The sequence below is a fragment of the Polypterus senegalus genome, chromosome 4 (genome assembly GCF_016835505.1).
Source record: "Polypterus senegalus isolate Bchr_013 chromosome 4, ASM1683550v1, whole genome shotgun sequence".
Taxonomy (NCBI): domain Eukaryota; kingdom Metazoa; phylum Chordata; class Cladistia; order Polypteriformes; family Polypteridae; genus Polypterus; species Polypterus senegalus.
The window spans coordinates 244733641-244745799 of NC_053157.1; positions in this window are offsets into that span (position 1 = coordinate 244733641).

The following is a 12159-nucleotide window of genomic DNA, read 5'->3' on the forward strand; positions in this document are numbered from 1 at the left end:
AGATGACTGAATATTTATCTTGTGACAGAAACATTCTGCTGAAAAGTCATAGAATTTAAATTTCATCTGCCACAAATCAGCCCACCCTGTCTGCTGTCCAAGCCTCTCTGTGATCATTCAATGGATTTTCAATTGTCTGCCAATCCACCTATCTTGGTATCATCTGGAAACTTAACCAGCTTATTAATTAAATTCCTATCTAAATCATTTATATATTTTAAAAATATCAGTGCCCATAGCACTGCCCCCTGCTGGTCACCACTCTTAACATCACCCAATTCTGATGAGGGTCCTCACACCATCACCCTCTGCTTCCTGTGTCTGAGCCAATTCTGCACCCATCAACACACATCACCCTGAACTGACACTTGTTGTAGTTTGATGCCCACCCTCTCACGTGGCACCTCATCAAATGTTTTCTGAAAGTCCAGATAAATAATCTCATCTGCTCCACTCCGGTCATATCTTCTTTTTGCTTCCTCATAGAATTCCAGCTTGTTAGTAAAACACAACCTCCTCTTCTGACCCCATGCTGTCTGTTCAGTTAAACTCCAGCAATTGCCATGTGTTGCTCATTTTTATCCTTAATATTTGTGTCCATTCATTTTCCTGTGATGTTCATTAGGCTCTTGGATCTCTCTGGTCACCCATTTTATATAACAGGATAATATTTGACATTTTCCAGTCCTTTGGAATTTCCCCAGTGCAGAGTTACATCCTAAAAATACGAATCAGTAGTTTATATCTGTACTTGCTAACCTCCTTAAGAACTCGAGAATAAATACAATAATAATAATAATAATAATAATAATAACACATTTCATTTGTATAGTGCCATTCCCATGCCTATGGCACTTATTAACCCTTATACCACCAGCTATAGTCCCTTCCCAGTGCCATTTGCCAGCACGTCAGAGCTCATCAGTCCGTGTCGTATATTCGTTGAGCAGCCAGCTCATGCCCACTGGCGCCCCCTGCAGCACTGCAGTCTCACTGTCCCTGATTGAGCCGCTGCACTAGACTGGCCTGCCAGCATCAGCGCTTACCTCCGTGTGTTTGTGTTCAGTCCCTTCAAGCGCAGTTGGCTCTGTGATTTACTGAATGTCATCAATGGTGTCAGTTACACCTTGTACATGTATTAATAGATTGTTACAGTAGTTTTTAAAATAGTTTTTACAGTTCACTGGCAGGGTGTAAAATGTTGAGTGTTACAGTAATTGTGATGCTCTATGCATGAAGAAAAATATGTGTTCTGTTAAAATTTCACTTTGTGAAGTGAAAGTGCAGCAAAAAATTATTTGGCATCCAGGGGTGCATTAGCCCCCAAGTATGTGGCATTTTCTATTATTCATAACTTTATTTAATACTGAATCATAATTGTACACTTCGCGGTATTTCTTCGTACTTGTTCAGCCCAATCGACATTTCAATTTGCGACACTGTAGGTCGCTCTGGCGCTGTGACTGATCTTTAAATTGAATCTGGAAGTTCGTTACTAGTCGTTACGTTAATTGTCCATAAGAATACTTGCGGTGGTGTAGTGTAATACTCAATCTGTAATTGCATACATTTATATTTAAAGGTGCGTATTCACTTATTCACATATTTGCTTGTATGGTGTTCTCGTGATTTTAATAATTTCATAGTTTTAAATTTATTCTCTTTTATAGTTTTAACATGGATGGGAACAAGAAAAGAAAAGCTGATGATGAATGTTGTGTGTTTAAAGAAGAATGGGACGTAAAATGTTAAAGCCGTAGGTCTGATTTTCAAAGACACTGTTGCTGTGTTGAAAGAATACAATATATGCCGACATTATAAAATAAAACCTGCTTCAACATTTTCGCAATTTAAAGAAAAGGGGCGTTCAGATCAATTTGAGTCATGATGTCGTTGTCTGCATTCTCAGCAAGACTTATTTACAAAAGCAAAAAAAGAGGAAAACCATTCATCGATGGCGATATCATCAAAGAATGTTTGATGGAAGCAGTGGCTGAGTTACGCCCAGAAACACTTGATCTTTATAAAATGATAAGTCCTGCACTAAATACTGTTGCTCGTTGGGTCAAAAATACGGGAAATAGCATATCGAGCAAGTTGTAGGCAAAGCCCAATGTTTAAGTCGGGATTCTCTGTCGCTGGATGAATCAACTGATGTCTGTAAGACCTCGCAACTCGTAGTATTATTTCATGGCATCGACGATGAACTTAATGTCACACAGGAATCAGCATCACTTCACAGCATGCACGGCACTACAACAGGAGAGGAGATCTTCAAAGAAATTCAAAAACCACGAACAGAATATAATTTGGACTGGAATCGTCTGCAGTGCGTGACAGCTGATGGAGGACAAAAACATGTCTGGTATGAAGATGGCTTTGGTTGGACAAATCACAAAAGCGTGTGAGGATGCAGGAATATCAAACCCATTGTTTCTTCACTGTGTTATTCACCAACAATCACTCTGTGGAGAATACGTTGATATGAGCTGTGTCTTCAAACCTGTTATTTCAATGGTAAACTTCATTCGCTCTCATGCACTTCATCATCGCCAGTTTCGGTCTTTTCTCGAGGATTGCGATTCCGAGTGTTGACTTGACATTTTATACTGCAGTTTGATGGCTTCGCTGTTTAAAGGGTCTTTCATCTCAGGAATGAAACTGATATATTTCTTCCCGAGAAAAACTATTATGAACCACTTTTATCAGATACTGAGTGATTTTCGAAATTGGCAATTCTGCAGATCTGGTGAACCACATGAAAAATTTGAATGTAAAGTTGCGGGGTGAAAATAACTTAATTTGTGATTTATTAACTCATATCAAGGCATTCAGAGCAATGTTGATACTTCTGGAAGGCCTGGTGAAATATTGTAACTTTGCTCATATGCCATACTGTGCAGAATTGCATTAAAAGGGTGAAGCGGAATTTCCTTTCTATTTCGCAAATTTTGTTATTTCAGATCTTAAACAACAATTTCAGAAATGATTTGCTGATTTGGACTCCAATGCCAGGGAAATTCGATTTTTTCAAAATCCGTTGGACTGTGATGTCACTGATGTCCCAAGTCAAATTCAAATGGAAATGATTGAACTTCAGGCAAATAAACATATAAAGAAAAATCCAAGGAAGGAAACTTGATCGATTTTTATAAATCTTTTAATTTTGAGTAGTTTCCAAATTTGAAGAAATTTGCTTGAAAATTTATTTCCATTTTTGGGACAACATATCTTTGCGAACAAACGTTTTCCCAAATGAAATATACAAAGTTAGAATACAGGTCAAATTTATCTGATGAGCATTTGAAGTCGCTACTTGTAATTAGCATTTCAAAATTTGAACCTCAGTTTAATAAGATTTCAAAAGCACAAAAACAGTTCCATCATTCACATTAATTATTTATTATAATTTGTGATGAAAATATCAGAATTTGATGGAAATGTTCGTCGTCATTAATATACGTTAATTTACTCTCACATACTCTAGTTTATAAAAATTTCTGCTTTCAATAAAACTCATATATCAAGTTTTTTATCTTTTATTTTAGTCCGCTGAAAAGTGTTGAACTACCCAAAGTGTCCCTTGTGGCGAAAAGTTTGGAGACCCCTGTACTAAACGGCAGCTCAAACAGCACTTAACAGTAAATAGTCTAACAACTCAATATAAGACAATGAAACGAAGAGGCCGCGCCGCCAACAATGAAGGCTCACGCTGTCCTGCTGCGTGTTTGGAAGGCGCTGATTGGCTGAAACTGTTTATAGCGAATTGTCTCAAGGTGGAAGTGCCGTATAGCGATCAGAAACGAAAAGACACATTTAGACATGCTGGACAGTAGTTTATGTGATGTTTATACAAATTCAGGACAACACCAGGGTCTCCAAACTCTCGAATATGAAGCTTATTACGTTTTACAGTGAAACTCTTTACATACACAATATAATTAGGAGCGTGTGCCAATTCTTTCGCGGCTGTACTTTAGAGACCCCTGGTTTAGTATAACAGGTGGCTTACTGAGCTCTTAATTCGATATTGAAACACACACACAAGTCTCCTAAATAAGTTATTAAAATGCATACGTTTAAAGTCTCTGTTTTAGGATGCCATAATTTTTATTTGTTCATGTTATTATGAATTATAATTTCTGAGTGTCACATATTATTCGTTACTACTCACGAGTTCCACTTTATTGAGATTCTGTTTTATATTCTGTACATGCAAGCATTTTAAATGGAGCGTTAACTGAACTGACTATAGCAGACTTGTCATCTTCTTACAATGACTTTATTTATATGATACTAGCTGATTACCCATGACTCCGCTCACTAAGTGCAAGGGAAAGAATAAAATGTAGTATATAAATTATTAAACAGTAAAACATTAACATGTAAGAAGTAAAGATACATTTTAAAGGTGCTATAACACAACAGGTAAGTAGCACTAACAGCGCAGCTTAAATGTATTTGGATCATCTCTCGGTAGCAGATCCCTTGTGAAAGGCGCTACATGACCGCTGTGGTATAGAAATTACATTTTCTTTGCGATCCTGCAAATTTCTGCTTGACAACCTTGCACTACGTGCCTGTGATTTAAGAGAAAAATTATTCTGAGAAATGTGGACGCTGCCCTTCCGTGCTTAACGGACAGAAGGTCCAAACAATTCCTAAGTCCAAAACTTAACATGAAGAGGTCGGTACATCTTCTTAGATGTAAACCCTCCATCTTCTTAAAATAATTTATCACAAAAGCAACCTTGAATGTTGCAGGGTTTTAGTGACCTGAACTCAGCTTAAGGGACAGTAAGTAGTCGTGAAGCGCAATTTACAAAGAGAGTTTTGCTTCGATGGCGCCGATCACACTCATTCGCAGAGATTTCCACTCTCACAGGAGCCGACGGGGCACTCAAAGTGTCACAAACAGTGCGAGAAGAGAGGACACCGCCCTAAACTGCGAAGCTCTCGACCCGGCGGAGCAGCCCGACATTCCGCGCCTCCGAGTGTCCACTTTGTGCTCATGACCCCTCGCCACAGAAGGCGGTGTCATCTTCGCATTGTTTACAGCTCAGTTAAAAAGTAAAAAAGTAAAAAAGTAAAAAGACACAAAGCTATTTTCCTCATCTCTTCTACTATGAAGTACTGCCAATTAAAAAAAAAAAAAAAGTTATACAGAAATGTGGCAGTTTCCGCGACAGTCACGTGGACGAATAAATAAAACTTCTCTGTCAGAACGTGCCTGTCAGCGGACGGCTCAGCGCTGGAGTCCAGAGAGGAGGGCTGGGAGAGGGCGACGCGGGCGCACTTCTATGGGATAGATTGGCGTGTTTGTGTTTACTTCTTTTCAATATCAGTAAAATAACTGTCACAAAATAATAACAATTCATAAAGACGATTTAAGTAATTAGTTCCTGTATTATAATATGTTCTGTGGTCATACGTAATTTCCGTTTCAAACGCGAAAATAATTTTATATATATAGACTGACAACTAATCATAAGGTCAGAAATCTAGGAGGCTGTGAGTTTTCATGGACTGCGCTGTTTCTGTGTTTTCGTGACATCGCGTCAGTAGAGAGTGCGTGACGTTAACAATGCATTGTGTCCTAAATGACAGCGCACACGCTTTTGATAAAAGGCCAATGTGTCTCAATTTGCTCATTAATATATTTTGATAGTGTTTTTAATCAGAATTATTATAAACATATTACCCATATGCATTTTCCATGTAGATATGTAGTGTTTGCTGAGATTAAATAAAAGAGTAACAACACATATAATAGTTATGTTGCATTGTTTATAATTAAAAAAACTCTTCGTTTATCTGGAATGTTCTCCTTTGTATTTTTACCTTTGGCAGTGGAATGTTTCAGTGTACAGTCGATTTATTCCACTTTTGAAGGTGTACATTGTCGGTATTCTCCATTGCATTTGCCCCTCAGTGTAATGAGTGCCAGTGTAAGTGAGGGGCAGCAGACGAGCTCACGTAACAGGAGACAAGGCGCCTTCTCACCCTGATGCCATGAGGGCTCTTCGAATAAATATTACCATCTTGAGCTTTATCTCATTCCTGCCAATTTATTACTACTACTACCACTACTATCCATCCATCCATCCATCTTCTTCCGCTTATCCGAGGTTGGGTCACGGGGGCAGCAGCTTAAGCAGAGAGGCCCAGACTTCCCTCTCCCTGGCCACTTCTTCCAGCTCTTCTGGGAGAATCCCAAGGCGTTCCCAGGCCAGCCAGGAGACATAGTCCCTCCAGCATGTCCTGGGTCTTCCCCGGGGCCTCCTCCCGGTTGGACGTGCCCGAAACACCTCACCAGGGAGGTGTCCAGGAGGCATCCTAATCAGATGCCAGAGCCACCTCATCTGACTCCTCTCAATGCGGAGGAGTAGCAGCTCTACTCTGAGCCCCTCCCGGATGACTGAACTTCTCACCCTATCTTTAAGGAAAAGCCCAGACACCCTACGGAGGAAACTCATTTCAGCCACTTGTATTCGTGACCTCGTTCTTTCGGTCACTACCCATAGCTCATGACCATAGGTGAGGGTAGGAACGTAGATCGACTGGTAAATTGAGAGCTTTGCCTTACGGCTCAGCTCTTTTTCACCACGACAGACCGATGCAGAGCCCGCATCACTGCGGATGCCGCACCGATCCGCCTGTCGATCTCACACTCCATTCTTCCCTCACTCGTGAACAAGACCCCGAGATACTTGAACTCCTCCACTTGGGGCAGGATCTCTCCCCCAACCCTGAGAGGGCACTCCACCCTTTTCTGGCTGAGGACCATGGTCTCGGATTTGGAGGTGTTGATTGTCATCCCAGCCGCTTCACACTCAGCTGCGAACCGATCCAGAGAGAGCTGAAGATCACGACCTGATGAAGCAAACAGGACAACATCATCTGCAAAAAGCAGTGACCCAATCCTGAGTCCACCAAACTGGACCCCTTCAACACCCTGGCTGCGCCTAGAAATTCTATCCATAAAAATTATGAACAGAATCGGTGACAAAGGGCAGCCCTGGCGGAGTCCAACTCTCACTGGAAACGGGCTCGACTTACTGCCGGCAATGCGGACCAAGCTCTTATCAGGGGGTCCGGTACCCCATACTCCCAGAGCACCCCCCACAGGATTCCCCGAGGGACACGGTCAAATGCCTTTTCCAAGTCCACAAAACACATGTAGACTGTTTGGGCAAACTCCCATGCACCCTCCAGCACTCTGGTAAGGGTGTAGAGCTGGTCCACTGTTCCACGACCAGGATGAAAACCACACTGTTCCTCCTGAATCCAAGGTTAGACTATCCGACGGACCCTCTTCTCTAGAACCGACTTTTCCAGGGAGGCTGAGGAGTGTGATCCCTCTATAGTTGGAACACACCCTCAGGTCCTCCTTTTTGAAGAGGGGGACCACCACCCCAGTCTGCCAATCCAGAGGTACTGTCCCCGATGTCCATGCGATGTTGCAGAGACATGTCAACCAAGACAGTCCTACAACATCCAGAGCCTTAAGGAACTCCGGGCGTATCTCATCCACCCCCAGGGCCCTGCCACCAAGGAGTTTTTTGACCATGGGAGAGCCCACCTCAGAGTCCCCAGGCTCTGCTTCCTCATTGGAAGGCATGTTAGTGGGATTGAGGAGTACTCTTCGAAGTACTCCCCCCACCGACCCACAACGTCCCAAGTCGGGGTCAGCAGCGCATCATCCCCACCATATACGGTGTTGACACTGCACTCTTTCCTCCTCCTGAGACGCTGGATGGTGGACCAGAATCTCCTCGAAGCCGTCCGAAAATCGTTCTCCATGGCCTCTCCAAACTCCTCCCACGCCCGAGTTTTTGCCTCAGCAACAACCGAAGCCGCATTCTGCTTGGCCTGCCGGTACCTATCAGCTGCCTCCAGAGACCCACAGGACAAAAAGGTCTTATAGGACTCCTTCTTCAGCTTGACGGTATCCCTCACCGGTGTCCACCAACGGGTTCGGGATTGCCGCCACGACAGGCACTGACCACCTTGCGGCCACAGCTCCGGTCAGCTACCTCAACAATAGAGGCACGGAACATGGCCCATTCGACTCAATGTCCCCCACCTCCCTCGGGACATGGTCGAAGTTCTGCCGAAGGTGGGAGTTGAAGCTACTTCTGACAGGGGACTCTGCCAGCTGTTCCCAGCAGACCCTCACAACATGTTTGGGCCTACCAGGCCTGACCGGCATCTTCCCCCACCATCAAAGCCAACTCACCACCAGGTGGTGATCAGTTGACAGCTCCGCCCCTCTCTACACCCGAGTGTCCAAGACATATGGCCGCAAGTCCGATGACATGACCACAAAGTCGATCATCGAACTGAGGCCTAGGGTGTCCTGGTGCCAAGTGCACCCCTATGCTTGAACATGGTGTTCGTTATGGACAATCCGTGACGAGCACAGAAGTCCAATAACAAAACACCGCTCAAGTTCAGATCGGGGGGGCCATTTTGTGATCTGAGATGAGTAATTCAATAGGAATTAGATTGTAAGGTGTGATACCAGAGCAGCAAAGTCTAAAATATGACCCTTGTTATTAGTTGAAAAGTTGACTTATCTTTGATCATTTGACATTTCTAACAACATTGGACACAGCTTGACATCCACCATTACCTACTCGGCACAACAGTACCATCTTTACTAAAGTAACACCATGACATAAAGATGACCATATACTATACTGGGGACCCTTTCACCTTTTGTAAAATTTGCTTTGATTAAAACTGGATTTGTTTTATTGTGGACTTGTAAAATGGCAGAGGTCCAAGGGCCTCTTGTAAAAAAGGTGGGTACAAACAAAAGTGTTGCGCACTGTATGCCCATTACCATGCTCATTTCGAGATGTATAAAAACTAAACTTGGTGTAAAGCCACACACATTTTAAAGGCAGTATCACACCTTCCGGACGCACGATTCTGCTCGGTTTTACAAACGGGCGGCACCCAGCGTCAAAGCAAAGAATATTAGGAAGTATACTTGATATTGACTTGTATACTTGCATTTATGATGAAATGCATTAAATTATATATTACAATTTTAAAGCTAAATTGTTAACTTCATTTAAATAATGTATGCTGTTAATAATTAAACATGTGGGGGCACAGTGACATGGCAGAAGAGCTGCTGACACAAAGTAAAGGTGTCACATCCCGAGTGTCACCTGCCTGGAGTTTCCATTTTCCTGGTGGGTTTCCTCCATGTGGTTTGGTTTCCATCCAAAGGCATGCAGGTGAGGGGATTTGGAGATGCTAAATTGACATTATTAGTGTAGGTGTGCACTCGTATTCATCCTGCAATGAGCTGGCACCCTGTCCATCCATCGCTTGATGGATGGATCAATGGATGGATGGATGGAGTCATTAAACATGTATAGCAAAGATTGTTCAATTTTCCTTAACTTTTTTTAAGAATCAGAGATCTAAGCTTAGAGCTGGTTTAACATTTATTACAGAGCCCATTGTGTGGCAATTGTTAAATGGAGAAAAAAAATGGAAGGACAGGAATTGGGTGTTCGTATGTAAGACAGACACCGTACTGCTGTGATAAATTATTCCATCCAGGGTCACACGCATCCCAGCAAACATCATGAGCATGGCAGGAACAATCCCTGGACAGGGCATCAGTTCATTGCTGACATTCATTCATTCAATTCACTGCCTCACCATGCCCCCACATGTTTAACACCTACTGTAATGCATTTTATCAAATAATTATATCAAATATACACCTTAGTACTCTAAAATGTTCAGAGAGCTGCAATATTATGACTGTAATGTATTCTGTGTGGCAATCACTTCCTGCGCACTCCTGTCAGTGTAAGAGAAAGCCCGTTTAAGAAGCACGTAGCGATTAAGGACTGGGTCGGGGAACACTTAGAAAACAAAACATTTAATGTGCTAATTTAGTTACGATGGGATTAGAGAAACTAATGAATTAAACATTGATTTTAAGATGAAGTTTACAACTTTCTACTTTAATGACAAAATAAACTGTGACATTAACATGGAAATGGCAAGATTAAAGTTGATATTCCGACTTTAATCTCAACATATACATTCTTTTTCAGATGGTGGGCTACGACTCGCCTTTTCATGTCGACTTTGATATCTGACCACTTCTTTTTTTATTTCTGGCACTGTGTGACTTTCTGAACTTGAACTTTTGAGTGCCTCTGCCATGCTGTGCCACTTAGCCACCTAATAGTATGTTTTTTCTTGCCTACACTTCACTGAGTAGGACTTTCATTTCACGTTCACTGAAATTCTTCTTTTCTCCTTGTGCTTTTGCCATTGTCTTTTAACAAAAAACTGAGCAGATGGGGCTATTTATATTGATTTGCATATTCAAATATGTGAAATTCTGGGAGGAGTCAGAGTGAGGCTGTAGGTGTCTGCATGTTTGAAGATTTTCATGTTGATTGAGATTTATAAGTGTGTGGGACTTTGCTTATGCACAGTTTTCTGAATCTGACTTTTTTGAGCGTATGCACATTTGTAGTTTTGTTAATAAGTGAATTCTACACACACCATTATTCATGAGGCTCCAAGTCTTCACAGACCCATTGCTTCCTGTGTTGCTATATGTTTGCATGACATGGACACTACCCAAAGATAGCACGCCTTTGGTACGCTGGTTTGACTTTGTGTTCAATGAGTGGTTGCTAATATTGTCCTAAATAAGGCACATTACCTGCATTGTGAGGAAGCATCAGTTACAGCACTATGGCCATGTGGGACGATTCTCATTGTTGGACTAGGCTGAGGGGATGCCCACCTAACACCTGGCTGTGGCAGATAGACGGTCATTTCCGTAGGGTGAGACTGGATGACCTATTTGCCTGGGGGGTTGCCATCCAGGATCCTGAGGTGCTTCATCGTGTGGTGGGTACCAGTGCATGGTCCCCAACCTAACCTGACTTGTATTTGCACATTTTTCTGTTTAAAAATACTAATTGGTAGAATATGACAAAGATTACCCAACACACAGTGGTCCAAGCTCTGTCATTGTAGGTTTGGGTAAACCAAATTACATGAGCACTGGCCCAGTGTGGGGGCTGCTACAAGAGACCCCTTAACAAAGAGACCTTAAATGGGTTAATGGCCAGAAATCTAAGGTTAATAAATCCCTCCTTGGCCTGGTGATGGTTTGGTAACGCTGGCCGATGTCATCACTACCCCTGTAGTCTCCTGCTTTTAATGTCGCAGTGTAATGCTGCCCATTAGTATTGTTGGTAAGTTAGATTTTAACTGTAAAACTACAAGTAACAATTTGAATGACATCAAAAGTTATTACTTTAATAATGGATAAGAACTGCACTATTTTTATACATTATTGGTAACGTTCTCATGTTTAGGGTTGTAAAAATGAAAAAAAAAGAGATAGAAAGAATAAGCTGTACAAGTATCAATAACTGCAAAATCCGTTTGTGTTTTCTAAGAATAAATTATTTTATCCATTCATCCATTCTCTTCCGCTTATCTGAGATTGGGTCGCGGGGGCAGCAGCTTGAGCAGAGATGCCCAGACTTCCCTCTTCCCGGCCACTTCTTCGAGCTATTCTGAGGAAATCCCAAGGCATCCCAGGCCAGCCGGGAGACATACTCCCTCCAGCGTGTCCTGGGTCTTCCCCATGGCCTCCTCCTAGTTTGACATGCCCGGAACACCTCACCAGAGAGGCATCCTGATCAGATGCCCGAGCCACCTCATCTGACTCCTCTCAATGCGGAGGAGCAGCGGCTCTACTCTGAGCCCCTCCCGGATGACTGAGCTTCTCACCCTATCTTTAAGGGAAAGCCCAGACACCCTGCGGAGGAAACTCATTTCAGCCGCTTGTATTCGCGATCTCGTTCTTTCGGTCACTACCCATAGCTCATGACCGTAGGTGAGGGTAGGAATGTAGATCGACTGGTAAATTGAGAGCTTTGCCTTATGGCTCAGCTCTTTTTTCACCACGACAGACCGATGCAGAGCCCACATCACTGTGGATGCCGCACCGATCCGCCTGTCGATCTCACACTCCATTCATCCCTCACTCGTGAACAAGACACCAAGATACTTGAACTCCTCCACTTGGGGCAGGATCTCACTCCCAACCCTGAGAGGGCACTCCACCCTTTTCCGGCTGAGGACCATGCTCTC